We start from the raw sequence: 14,834 nt of genomic DNA on the forward strand, positions 1-14,834 counted from the left end.
GGCTTATAAACTTGGGATTCTTCTTTTAGGCGATGGGCTAACGACCCGTCACTGTTTGAGTCTCAATTCTATCATTAAGCCAAACGGCTGAGCGTGGCCTATCAGTCTTTTCAAGACTGTTGGCTCTGTCTACCCCGTAAGGGATAGAGACGTGATCATATGTATGTATGTATGTATGTATGTACTTAATAAAATCACGATGTTGTCGGATGTCGTAGATGTGAGCCAAGTCTTGAGTTATACAAACATATGAAAATCGTATTTTATGTTCTTACACCGCTTCTGTGATTTATAGGAGAATCTTGGAAATTGAAATTCTGCGCCAGTGCTTACGAATATCTCTCATACACTCAACAAGCCGTTGTTCCAGAAATTCAAAAACGATGACTCTTTTACGCCGTCATTTTTACATAAGGAATTTACTAAACTCTTAGTAAGAGCAATCTTGTTAAAGGTCTTATTTTCTTGAATACATAAAAATTAATTATACAATCACTGATCATGTCTTTCTACTTATCTATATTAAGAATCAATAGTCACAACATTAAAAAGTTAAATTCTGTTTTCATATTTTATTTGATATTTATTGACTGGTTGCTAGCCCATCGCTTTATAGAAGAACAACAATTTTATAAGCCTGATCGTCTTTAACACTCTGCGCCAAAAAAAGCAGCTGGCAGAATCTAGGCATTAATAAAATGTATTGAAGTAAATATTTTTTTTACGTACATACATACATATGGTCACGTCTATATCCCTTGCGGGGTAGACAGAGCCAACAGTCTTGAAAAGACTTAATGGCCACGTTCAGCTATTTCGCTTAATGATAGAATTGAGATTCAAATAGTGACAGTGGTTGCTAATCCATCGCCTAAAAAAGAATCCCAAGTTTGTAAGCCTATTCCTTAGTCGCCTTTCACAACTTCCATGGGAAAGAGATGGAGTGGTCTTATTCTTTTTTGGATTGGTGCCGGGAACCACACGGCACTTTTTCCTGAATATAATAAATTAGGGTTGACTGTCTTTTTCAGACCGGCTTAATCGATATATTAAGAGGGGTTTTAATAAATTAAATTAAATTTATTATTCAATAAATATACCAACGATAAACATCAACATTATCACATCTGAGTCTGATTTTATGAGCTCTAAGAATATCTTTTAAAAACACCTGCAAAATAAACCTAAAAATATCTCCCCGCAAAATACTCTTTAATTCTCGACAAGACGACTGGGCACGTATTTTCTTTTGAATTTTTTGCGTGACCTCCGGCAGTGAATACTTTAAGGCTATTATATAAGTAGTTATGTATTTCGTTATTTTTAAGATTCTTTATTTCCGAACAGGTCCGGATATGGATAAAATAATAATCATTAAGATAATTTGCTGTATTATTATTTCTTCCAATGCACTGGTTGGTTTTCACAGCGTATATACTTGGGTGATCTGGCATCATGTCATCGTAATAACCTCAATACTTTGCTACTACTGTTCTTGATTTCCGTTAATATCTATAGGTATTATTTAACCTACATGAAAACAGTACCTACACACACGAAAATTTAAATGTTTTTGTCACAACAATTTCTGGAAAATTGCTAAGTTAGATTTGTTCCTCTATTTTGGATATTGTAAAGTATCCCGCTGAACGCCGATGGCGGCCACTCGTGCCACAGAAAACAAATTAAAAATCTAATCACTCAATCTCTCTTGACGCAACTGAAATAAATTACTCCTGATATCTATTATTAGAAGATCATAAAGTTTAGATGCCGCGCGTAATTTTTGTTGTTCTTACTTCTCAGGCATTTAGCGTCGTAAATCAAAAATGAATTAAATTGTACCCGTATTAATCTATCCGCGTGTCTTAAAGTATAATTCCTATTTTCAAAGATTATCACGTAATTAATCAAATGATTTATATCAAGCCTAAGTTACGGGTAACACTTATTTCCATCATTAGGCCAAACACGTCATATCACTATTAGCTCTGCCTACCCATTAGACAACAAGACATGATATCTGTCTATATTTTCAGATTTTATACAGATAATTAACGTAAACAATATTAATTTGAAGAAATATGTGTTTCGGTCTCTACAGCGGAACGCAATCTCATGTCTCAAAAGCTTAATAAGGCTTATAACTCTCATACAAACGCTTCAATATATAATTCACCTATTTCATGCCTTATTTTATACTGGTTAAATGTATTTCCTTCATGTTTTATGTGTCGCTAAAAATAAAATCTAATTACTCAGGCAGCTCTCAGGTGTTAATCATTAAGAGATGAACGTTACTCACAGGAAGGTTATTTCAGTCTCTATTTATTTTGTTACAAGGCCTTTTCTGTCACACTTCATTCATTTTATTTTACTTTCTTCTCCCCCCTAGAGTAACATCCTAACTTCTCTGGAACGAAGCCCGGTGTGTGCCTTTGACCATAATCGTGGATTAGTTAAGTCACGTTTTTACACGAAGCAACCCACTTTTGATCTTCGCAACCTTTGTAAGGAAACCTAACCCATATCAGATCATGGTAACACATTAATTTATAATGTAACACTACAATAGGTCAATCTACCTATTATTACCTATTATTTATATAGATTTAGTAATTCTCTCGCTAAACGTGCGCATTCGTAAGCGTTCATTCCTTTAAATCCCTTTTAGGCTTTAAAACGTCGATAAAGTCCTGTTTTATCTGAGCCATCTTCCAATATAATTCACGAACAACATCATGAACATCAGATGCGCAAAAATGCAAAATATTTTGAACATGATGTTGTTCTCATAACACACAAATATGTTCAATACAGAATGCACTTGCACGTAATGAGCATTCTCTATTTTTATATCCTTCCTAATAATTCACGACTCCATAAAAAGCCCTGTAGGGTATCGTTCATATGCAAGAAGGTATTTTTATACTTTTCAGCTGCTAAGTTAAATTAAATCCGGAACAATGTAACATGGCCAAGGGTTGGTTGAAAGGGGTCTTTCTTAAACAGCGATGGTCATATTTTAACTTGAATGACGTTGATGTTTTCATTACTTCGATCCTTCTTTGTGTTCAAAACATTATGACAAGCTATATTTTTGGAAGCAAATTTCTCATTTTATTATAAAATGCGACGTAATTTCAGCGGTTTACCCGCGAAAATGGAAGTAAGTTACTAATACTTTTGAGTGGTCGGAAAGTTTTATATTTGGCCCAAAGGTTGCCACTCTTATTGACCCTGAAAATATGGTCCTGTGGCCATTTTGAGGAAGTCAATGTTTTTTTCCATGCCCGAAAAACCTTTTCAGGAAGTTTATTCCACAAATAAGTGTACGTGGGAGGATATTCCTTTTAAGCGTACGCAACTATCATAGCTCCAAGGATAAATGGATTATGTAACACGATAACATAATAACTATGTGTTATTCAATGAAAGTTGTGTAACACCTGACACATGAATGACATACATATAACATTAATGGCTTTTCTAGAATGATCAACCGACTTTAAATCCCATCTTTTTTTTTGGTTTTTATTTAACATGACATCTGGCAGTCATAACAGCAACGCTATGTCCATAAGTTCCCTCAATTTCTCTTCTATCATCTCCAACATTAGATATTGACTGATGAATATAGGACTCCCTTGGTTTTATCCTAAAAATCAATCATAAATATCGCCTATATTAATTAGCTGAGTAATCGCGTTACACACAATCGCATTAAATACTTCCTCTTTTTCAAATCGATTTATAATGTTCTGTTCAATACAAATGGAAAGATGTAGTCTCTGCCTACCCCTTCGAGAAAAGAGGCTGATTTTATATATGTTTAAATCAAATAATCTTTAGTTCGACAGAATTAACAGTATACCTTCTACAAAGTCACGATGATGACTCCCTTCCTTGTTAACAAAATGGATCTGTCCACTTTAGCTCGGTTAGTAGTTAAATGGCTACAGCTCGATACAATAAAAAGGGAGGAACACCTGCAATCTCTAAGATTCATGTCCTATTTTCTATTTCCACTCAAGTTTCGACATATTTCTTAAAGAAATTTATTTAATGATTTTTGGTGTGTGCCGACTTTCATAAGAGTAAGATCTTAAATCTTATCTTTGAAATCGTAATATAGTTATTCTTATATATAATCTTCCTAATATGTATAATCTTATATTTTCTATGGTAGTAAAGTTCCCCTACATATGTTCCCAAATATGCTAAAGAAAACGCGTACTTTTGTATTGTTACTAAATTTTTTGAAAATTATGATTATTTCCCTTAATTCACATTATCTTTTTTACCGTTAACTTTATCTTTTATTTATTTACAGTCCTCTTAATAATTTCTTACATTTTACCTCGCATCATCTTAGTTATTTGCTCAGTTCTAATTGATTTTAAATATAATTAATTTACTGTTGGTATTTTCCTTCAAGAACCGCGATGACAGCATAAGGCTTAAATTAACTTTATCTTATTGGCAAAGTTAACCTATTTTCTTCGTTGCTTCTTACAAAATGACTTAACAATGATCGAGCACTTTTTCTGTGATCTTGAACAACAATAACAGATTTAAAGAGTTTCTGACCTACTTTTTGTCGTGCTTGGTATAAAAAGAACCAATATTTTCTAGTTTTCCATCGACGCTTTGTTCGTAAATATTGCATTGACCAGTTAAACAATCAAAGCCAAACAAAAGGGGTTCAAAGTAGTTATACTCGTACGGGTGTAATATTGCTGTGAAACCTTTTGAATTGAAAGTACGACGATGATTCGTCTAGAGTTCTTATTGTATTTTTTTATGTCAGAGATAAAATTACTTTTTAGATAAACAGGACAAATCACAGACGAAAACATGTTCTCCTCTAATATCTCGCTCTAAAACCTAGATCTGTTAATTTTAGAAGATTTAGCAGTAATTAATGGTGAACTAACTAATTCACCATATTAAGGAGGAATAAACTGGCACCCAATGAAATACTATTTTTCGGACCTCTTCCATGCCCGGTTGCTCCGTCTCTATGTCAAGTTTATTGTAAACCCCATTCACGACAAGATCGAACCCTCGAGATAATTCACAAACTTTGTACGTCGTTTTAAAATTTAATATTGACGGCCTGTTGGCGCAGATGTTGGATTTTCTGGGCGTTCTGGGTTCAATCCCCAGTGAAGTTATGATGAAAAAATAACTTTTTCTGTTTGTCCCGGGTCTTAGATATTTAACTATTTAAGAATTGATCTTCTCAAAAAGTATCATTGAGTAAGTAGTCCATAACATTTAAGTTGACACTATCTGTTGAAAATAGATACACTTCTAGGGTTTGTGTCTTCTTTTTATACTTACTAATCTTTATACTTACTATAAAGATTCAAATATTTTAATGTTTGCCGTAATAAAATCTATGTGTGTTTAGTATATATAACGATTAAACTTATTGACACATGAAATGTGTGAGGTCGTCGTGTTACTAAAATGTTAAAGCGTTTAGCATATAAGTACTAATAGCCGAGTCGTATATAAATTAAATTATATGACATCGACCTGTTTTGACACTTTTGAGATAAGAAATAAGCAAAAGAAATGTACTATTGGTAATTGTGTTTATCATTCATATATGTATATATGTATGTTGTCTGTGTAGGTACGTACATGAATAGATAAATAAATAATTAAAAATATGTCTTTTCTAATTCAATAACTTCTCATCCTTCCATTATTTGTATTTTATAATACAAAAAACTGTGTCGTCTGCATCGAAATAAAGCTAAACATATGCTTTATCGTTTATTAAAATATGTCACCGGAGCAAAGTGTTTACTTTCCACCATTCCGCTGAAAAGGCTCTTCAGGCTCGACCCAATCTGGTCTGCGATTAAAACTGCTCAAGCGGAATAAGATTATTTCCTTTCAGTGAACTAAAAACATAAAGCTGGATATTACTTTAACATGGTATGTGAAAACAGCTTCTTATTCTCCCAATCAACTTGGGCCGAAAATATTGTTTTTTGTGAATACATACATATAATCACGTCTATATCCCTTGCGGGGTAGACAAATCCAACAGTCTCGAAAAACTGATAGGCCACGTCCAGCTGTTTGGCTTAATGAATGAATAGAATTTAGATTCAAATAGTGGAAGTTTTTAATAAAGATCAAAAATTTATAAGCCTATTCCTTAGTTGCCTTTTAATGTATATACATATGTTTGTAACGACTTTCGAACCGCTTGTCTAATTATGAGAAATTTAAAAATATATGTAGGATCTTTTAATATAATTTAAAGTTCATGCTAAATAGGTTAAAAGTTTTTGAAATATTCACAATTTTAAAAAAAATCGAACTACCTGTCACTATCTGAATCTCAATTCATCATTAAGCCATCCATATAAACGTCGTTCGAGTCTTTTGTGACAATGAGCTCTGTCTGCCCCATCAAGGATAAAGACTTGATACAAGTATGCTTAAAGTTTTTTTTATACGCTCTGGTCAAGGGAATGCTGAAAGAAATTAAAAATAAAAGGTTTGAATGTAATACGGAACCGCTACTAGCGTCCTTGCAATTGCATCCAAGCCTAACGGGCTCATTCATTGCAATTTTAATCACGTTTTTGTATTGTTTTTTTTACTCTGTTTTTAAGTGGCATAATAAATGAAATAAATAAGGTCAAAGTAAGCTTTTTATTTTATTATATTTTTAAACCTATTTTTATTGCTAATCATGATTTTCTTTCGCGTGATAACCTGCTTGCATGAAGAGAGTTATGAATTTTGAATGAAGCGAAGGAAGTATGCAGAGATCGTGGCAAGTGGAAAGATGTAGTCTCTGCCTACTGCCCCCAGGAAAAAGGCGTGATTTTATGTATGTATGTATGATAACCTGCACATTCCGGAACTGGTCGTGTAACAATGATCCAAAATTCGACAAGTTCGCGGGGTAAATTGCAGTAAGTAGAGGTCAGACGGGAATAACACCGTGTAAACCGAACTTTTCCACTTCAGCATCGCAACCATAGGCCTCAGAGAGATAAAGACGCAACCAGCCCCCGTAGCATAGCAGTGACAAACTATCGCTTTCCCGTTTCACGACATAATCAAAAGCGAAACACCTATAGATTTCGCGCGTAAAAACGGCGTCACGCATTGTTGTACATGTTACAGGGCTTGACTTACATCAGAAACATGAAGACTTTCTTATATATTTATACTTGATGACAATACCAACGTAAATAATCACTCAATGTAAGTAACGAATTCGCGATCATGACGAAAAAATTTCAATGAATTCAGGAGATTAGTTTAATATTATTTGCCGAAGTTACTGTTAAGTAAACTTTAACGTAAGTTAAGTAAATAATAGTCTGAAGACTGTATAGGGAAATATCTAACTTAAACTAGATACTGTAGTAAAAGTCACATATAATACGGAGGTCCTTGAGTCATTTGATGTTCCAACGCGAATTTTCTTTTTTTCCTTTGAATGTTTTAAAAGGCGAATAATCCAATTAAAACATTCAAGTGCAGATTGCACATCCTTTGAAGGGTAAAGTCATGTTATCTAATTTATATTAATTCACCATGCATATACATTAATACATAGAATTATAAATAATATATAAATTGAAATGAAAACGTCGCGTCGCGTCTCGTCTTGATGTGAACTGCTCCTAACGTAGTTCAGGGTAAATAAGTTTTGGTGCCAGGTTGCAACCTACATGAAATTATATGAATTATGAACAGTAGCATATTGTCTTTTATTGTTCTCATTCTGAGTGACAACCCGTAAATTATAATATAACTTAAAGTTGAAATCAAATCTCTTACCAAAACATTTGCATGCTTCTACAATTTTTTTCAAACCAGCTGCTCTTTTTAAGTAATAAACTTCGAGATTGTTTTTCCAGTCTACGCGCAGTACTAAGCTAGGGATTGTGTTCTGTGACACCATTGTTGACTGAGGAATAGAAAAAACAGAAGCAAACTCGCCGGCGGGGGTTTCGACAACACTCCAGGAAGTTTTTCAAACTTTATGTTCACGTCTTGAAATATTAGATACATACAATCATGTCTATTCCCTCGCAGGGTAGACATAAGCCTACAGTCTTCAAAAGACCCAGTATATAATATATATCAACTGTTATTTAAATTATATATATATCAACTTTCTTCAGTTTTCCTCATCCTCAAATCCTTATCTCCCAGGTAACAGGTCATTATAGCTTGTTACCAACTTGTTGGCTCCGCTTGCGTTGCGTATAATGAAAATTAACGTGTAATTTCCCTTTTCGCGAGAATATCCGTAAATCTCTTCTGAGTGCACTGCTATAGATAACATAAATAATCTAAATTCCAAATCTCTAGACCTAGCGGTTTGGACTGTGCACAGATTGGTCAGTCAGTCAATCTATGTCCTATTATTAGTCCTAAAGTAAGTGCTAGATGTAGGTATTAAAGGATACTAACATTCGAGACCCAGGCCCATCCGAAAATTATCTCATGTTATAATGACTTAAAGTTAGCAAACCAATTTACCACAACGCAAAACGGCCGACATATTTACAGTGTTTGGCAAATTTTGTGTTTTCCCTACTGAAAAGTGGTGTTTGTGAACTGCAAGTTTATTATCCAAAGCGAATAGGGGCGAGTCAACTAATGAGTTAATTGACTATCACTCCTTATAATTGAGTAACTTTCAAAGGTATCATATTCTGAGGACACTCGGCCGGCATTGGTTTGGAAGTCTAAATATCAGTCCGAAGTTGCAAGCAGTTGTTTTTGTTTTGTTGTTTTCACTTGTTAATCTGTAATCTGTATCTTGAATATATACATTCTTTTATGATTTTTAAAACAAGCTGCTGCTTTAGAATTATTAGTGATTCTGGAGAAGAACATATGATACTTTTTATCCCGGTTAAAAATGTGGGATTGCATACCCATTCTTTTGTAAGTGGCGCTAAATTCACGCGGACGAAGCTGCAGGTAAAAAGTATTTATACCTATGTAAGACTGGCTAAATAGCATTATAAAAAGTACCTTACCTTGTAAATAGAAAATATGATATCTTTGAAATAAATCTTTGAAGAAGTCTTTTCCTATTTTTGATGTATCTAGGTTATGCAATTTTGATGCACTTTTCATTGACACCAATGGCGATGATTACACAAAGGTTTTGAAATAAATGAAAACCTTATGAAGGGTCAGTCGATAAAGTTAAAGTATGTTTGCGGTTCAGAGTAATATTCCACTCTGAATTTCATATTCACTTTACCTCAAACCCAAAACTTTTTCTAATACTTAGACTTTGTATACACATGAACTTTTTTATTTCAATATCGAACGATGTTTGGAAAAGATTATCACACATATTTATTAATATTTATAACTCTAAGAAAATCATTTATTGTCAAACTGGCATTTAAAAATTTTAGGCAACTATTACAATCTGCCTAAAAATTAATAACTGATTTTATTTCTACTTTCCTTAAAATATTATGTTTGAAAAGAATTCTTTAAAAAAGTAAAATCATGCAAAAACAATACTTACGATTGAACTCCAAACTTTTTTACAAAATTCAAAAAGTTTTCTCACCGCACCATTCACTATGCTTACCCACGAACAATTACTCAACTAAATAGTCTTACAAAAATAACTTTATGGTGCTGTCAATTAAATGTGTAATGAAAGTTGCAAAATTCCCTCGGGACGTGAGAGGCGCCTCGGAAACGACCGCGCGGAGGCCAATGCAGACTCGACTGAAGGTACCGCCAGCCCTACCGCTGAAACAGATTAAAACTGATAAAATTCTGCATGAACTGTTTTGGTTATAATAAGCCAATTCTAATCTATGGGGACAAACTTTGCGAAATGTGTACATGTGTAAACTTGCATTTGTAAGCTGCTCTTAACAGTTAAAGTAACATTCTCACCCACTGCCGTACTAATGAAAAAGTAAGATAAAAGTGAAATAATAAGAAATATGTTTGTTATTCAGGCCTTAATGCAAATTTTATCATCAAACATGAACGTTTTCTTAATAATACCTACATTCGTTTCATTTTCAGTTTGTGTAAATTCGATCACATTTCTGATTTTCGTTTTAAACTAAATTGGATTCCTATTCGTTTACGCAGACAAAAGCAATCGCTTTACTCAGCCTTCTTCTCTTTTTAAAACCTTTTTTTTAATACTTGAGATATAAAAAATATCTGTTAAAAAACTCCCATTTAATAAATTCAAGATAAATTTCAATTGTCATTGTTTCGCCAATTTTGCCAAGACATTAAAAGTTCTTTAACAGTTTGAAGTTTAGTAGTAGAACATTTTAACTAATTATTTATGTTTCAACGACTCAGTAAATTAAATTTCATGCAAATGTGCAACAGTGCCAAAATCAGTATGATTTCAATAAAACTTATTTCTCCGAAACTTTTTAAATATTATATTTTTTTGAGTTTGCCTCTATCAGATGCAAACAAATATGCATTGCACAGCCGATGCCACCAAGGGCTAAGAATTTTCATCCATTTATATTCATTTCAATTCAAATATTGCGTTGCAATATTTGCTATTCTATGGAATTATGTTCGTCAGTTTATTTTCATAAAAAGCAAGTTTTTCTGACTGAAGAATAAAACTTATATTTGTTACATTATATTTATTCGTTATAAAAATGTTGTCATGTTGCATGTGGTTAATTTTTCCTTGAAATGTTCAAACTTACCAAAGCACCAGCAATTTTATTTTCCATGGAAATCAAAATATGCCTGACTTTTAATAATGGTTCAACGAATTTGTGAAGCTTTTGAATTCCATCAGATGTATCAAAGAACATGAACAAAAATGGAAACCTACGATGTAAAAGGCACATTTCACATCATTCATCATTCATATGGTTATGGTCCAAACACACAAGTTCATCACGCTTATGGAGCACTTTTCTTATGATAAGGTACTTAAATAAACATTCAGCTTTATGAACCTAGAAGAAATTTTCTTCGTCGCCTAGAAAAAAATTTAAATCTTGAATGAGATCAGAATAAATTCAATAAGGTTTGTTACCCTGGTTACCATTACCACGGCTCAAGGTGGAAGGCCGCCCAAATAGTTTCGCTCCTTTTACGTGAATTGAAACAAAGGATACTGCGCAGTGGATGTAATCTCGGGATTTCTGACTTTGCGGTCGACCATTGCCGGATTTCTGCGCAAAGCCTCCTAAACTTTAACTTAAGTAATACGCATGAAAATAAATTAATTTGTTATCGTATGTAATTTCCTTTCTTCTTTGACTGCCATGGACGACTGGACGTCTTTAAGCGTCATCAGAGACTTTCCTAACATACCAAGGACTTAAATAGCTTGACATGTTCAAATTTATATCACTGTCAAATCAAAAAGAAAAACTAACGGTTTCTTAACCCTATAACGATGTCCTGTTATTGATATTTAAGTTGTAACAGTGCGAGAGGCATAATTGGTATGTAAGTGTTTAACTGATAAATCTTTGATTATATTGGATGTAGTAGAATAAAAAGTACAACTCACGTAACGTCTTAGTAAAATACTAGGACGTCCTATCGTTACTAGAGACCTTCTATTCTGTCCGCTTCCATTTTCTATAATATATTGGTGTCGCCCATAAAATAACTTACTTTCCCTTTTTAATGATATAGAGCTTCTGAGAATGCTACTGGAAACACCCAAGGCTAAAAGAGACTTAATTCTATCTTTTGTCGATTTATCTAATGGCCTTTCCTTGAATTCTACTAAAGATTTCTGTGTCCATATTGTAATTTAGGAAAACTGGAATTGAAATTGACTTTGAAATAAATTTTCTTTAATTATCTAAAAACCTAGTCACAAATTATTCATTTTATAATTTTGACTACAGAGTGAAACATTGAATGTTAGATCTATAACGGGAACATGCTATAGTTGGTCAAATTTTCTAAATACTTCTTACAAACAAACCCCTTTACTGCACAGAACTCATTATAAACTACTTTAGAAGGGACTAGTTTCCATTAATTAATTGTTTGCTGTTAATTGTCTACAATAGCCTGTCAGCCTGGAATTTCCTTTCGAACTATTATGAACGAGGCGCATGATATTATTTATTTGTTAAATTGTGTTGGAAACATGGTTATTGGACAAATAAAACAAATGAGTTAACGTAGATTAATAAGTTATATTGTCTTATTATCTTATTGTCTTAAACTTGGAAGGCAATATGTCTGTTTTCTAGCACAATGTACGAAGGAACGACCGAGACAAAATGGCGGTTGTATTGCATATAATGCAATTCTTAGGGAAATCACGTTTATGTTATCCGTCTGGGTATTTTAAAAATCCATTATGGCAAATTATTACAACGTGTATCATCGATGTATCTCGTAACATAAGTCTCTAACTTACTGCGAGACTAACTCAATCTGCGTAATTTGTCTTGTATATGTTTATTTATTATTATTTATTTATTATGTGTATCGATTTTATGTATTAGTTAAAGTATAAATTAAATACCTTAATTTAGAATTAAGTTACGTCACGTCACACACAACAATTAAATGTCATAAAAGAAAGAATCCCTAATGGTAAATGCAGATGCTCACCTGAAAAAAATGTAGGCGTACCGCGGGCGGAATCTCTTACAAATAACCCCTGTAATAACACTATTGTTACGAAGTGGAAATGTCTAATAGTAGTTTTTTCCCCATTTTTAATAAAATTATCATAAACCAGAAAATCTACATACAAATATATATCACGTCTTTATCCATTTGAGGAAGACAGGAGCATGTCTCAAAGAGTCTGATACCCCACGTTCAGCTGAATTATGGAGTCAGTTCGCCCAAGAAGAATCCCAAGTTTGGACGCCTTACTCTTTATTAACATTTTCAGCCTGCTCAGGAAATCTTATTTTGTAATTTAATAAGATATTAATCCAAGCCTATTAGGAAACTTGCTTATTACTCTGTAAGCAATAAAACGGAACTAGTTCTCAACTTGCTATAAAGTCTCGTTAAATAATGTTGGGTCTCGCTGAAACGCCTGCACTTTTGCTAATAAAACTTCTACAATAAATATCTACTTACTACCTGCGGTTGAGTTTACTTGGCGCGGCTCGGAAACTATCTGTCAACGAGTTCGGTTTGGATTGCTCATAGAACAGGTTTGCGGGACATAATAGAATGGAATAATAAGATTAGGTTATTTATAATTATTTCGCATCGAAGTACCCAAGTTCGATTCCCAGGAAAGAAAACCAACGATAACGACTATAAAAAAGCACAAGGATCAGTGAATCCTAAAAAGGAATATTTTTAGCCTATAACTCGTAAAAATTATTACTCAGTATGCGACACTGAAGTGGTTCTATTTGTTTGATAAAATAATTTTTAACTTTGCTACTCTTAATGATAATGCAGGAATCGTGACAATTTAGAGACTGTTATCACCTCCGCACTAACAACCGTGCTAAGTGTTAAGAACGTGTTCTAATCAAATTTTTCGTAACATACTGTACAACTGATTCAACACTTTTTACCCAGGTTACTTGGACATTCAACCACCGACGCCTGTTTATTTTCATGTTAAATCTCAGTTCCATTATTAAGTTACATAGCAGATAAACATGGTTTTCAGTCTTTTTGAGACTGTAGGCTCTGTTTATTCGTGAATTGTACCTACCCCGTAAAGGATAAAGACGTGATAAATGTACTTATACGTATGTGAAATAGATTTAAACAAACATAAAACGCCTCTTTTCTTGAGGTGTAAGCAGAAACTACTTTTTTTCGCTTTCCACCATTTCTGCATACTTTATGCAACCTCGCCGGCCAAGGGTTCTCTTGCACTGGGCTATCGCCAGGCCGACATCCTTGATTTGATGAAGGTGCGTTCGTCTAGTCTTCCTCTGGTATTAAAATATAAGTTAACCTCAAAGTTAACATATCTCTTTGTTTGCTTGAACAAACAAGTGTTCAGTTGAAATTCGAATAATACTCATATTTACCTAAGTATCAAGTTTCATTTCGCATTCCATGGTAAAACCACATCCAATTAAGAATGAATTACGGTTAAATGAAATATGAATGCATAAATCAACAAAATTGCAACCCACTTTTGAAGTATATGTAGGTATCTATGTAAAGTAATAATTTTAATAAATGACATCAATTAGAAAATTTACATTCACAACAACGCAACGTAGTAATTTGGACGTTGATTGTTTTAATTCCATCTAAATGTTTGTGAGCCTAGCTAGCTTGGTATGTCTCTCGGGTAAGTCTGATTGAAAAAGAGTAAATACATTGTCTCGTCGCCATTTATATTGTAATTCGATTGCAATGTGACGAAGGTTCAACAATTTATTGCAGGTGGGCGAGTGGCTGCGTGACTCAGTAAAAAGGTTCCTTCAGAACGGTAAATATTATCGGATAAGTATAAGTTAATTGGACCCCAGGCCCCGAAGCATGGTGGCGGAGGTTAAATTGGGAATATGCAAAGATAAAAGAGAGAGAAGTAGAAGTTAAGCAAATCCTAAGCTAGTTCGGGCTGTCTTGTTTGATTGCATACATACATAAAATCACGTCTCTTTCCCGGAGGTAGGCAGAGACTATATCTTTACATTTCCGCTGTAAAATTAGTTTACTCTATATTGCATCGTAAAGATACCGAACAACAATAATTACATATGGAAAATACAAAAGGCCTTTTCGCGCTGTAATATCTTTCAATATTTGTTGGATCTTCAAAATTTTAGTTATATTTAGAAAAAGCTAGTACTTCAGGTCACGATGGTCAAACGAGACGTATTGTTTAAGGTGACTGTACT

At 33.5% G+C, this 14,834-nt stretch overlaps 1 protein-coding gene across 2 annotated transcripts in view; it reads right to left on the bottom strand.

Annotated features, from left to right (window-relative positions):
• LOC106132593 (G-protein coupled receptor dmsr-1) overlaps positions 1 to 9,736 on the bottom strand; it is a 34,845-nt gene extending 25,109 nt beyond the window's left edge. For both annotated transcript variants that reach the window (XM_060949788.1, XM_013332042.2), the window contains exon 1: positions 9,545 to 9,736. The gene's annotated coding sequence lies outside the window, so the exon portion shown is untranslated. The remainder of the gene's footprint in view (positions 1 to 9,544) is intronic.
• Positions 9,737 to 14,834: the final 5,098 nt, after the last annotated feature.

This window comes from Amyelois transitella, chromosome 19, assembly GCF_032362555.1.
Source record: "Amyelois transitella isolate CPQ chromosome 19, ilAmyTran1.1, whole genome shotgun sequence".
Classification (NCBI taxonomy): domain Eukaryota; kingdom Metazoa; phylum Arthropoda; class Insecta; order Lepidoptera; family Pyralidae; genus Amyelois; species Amyelois transitella.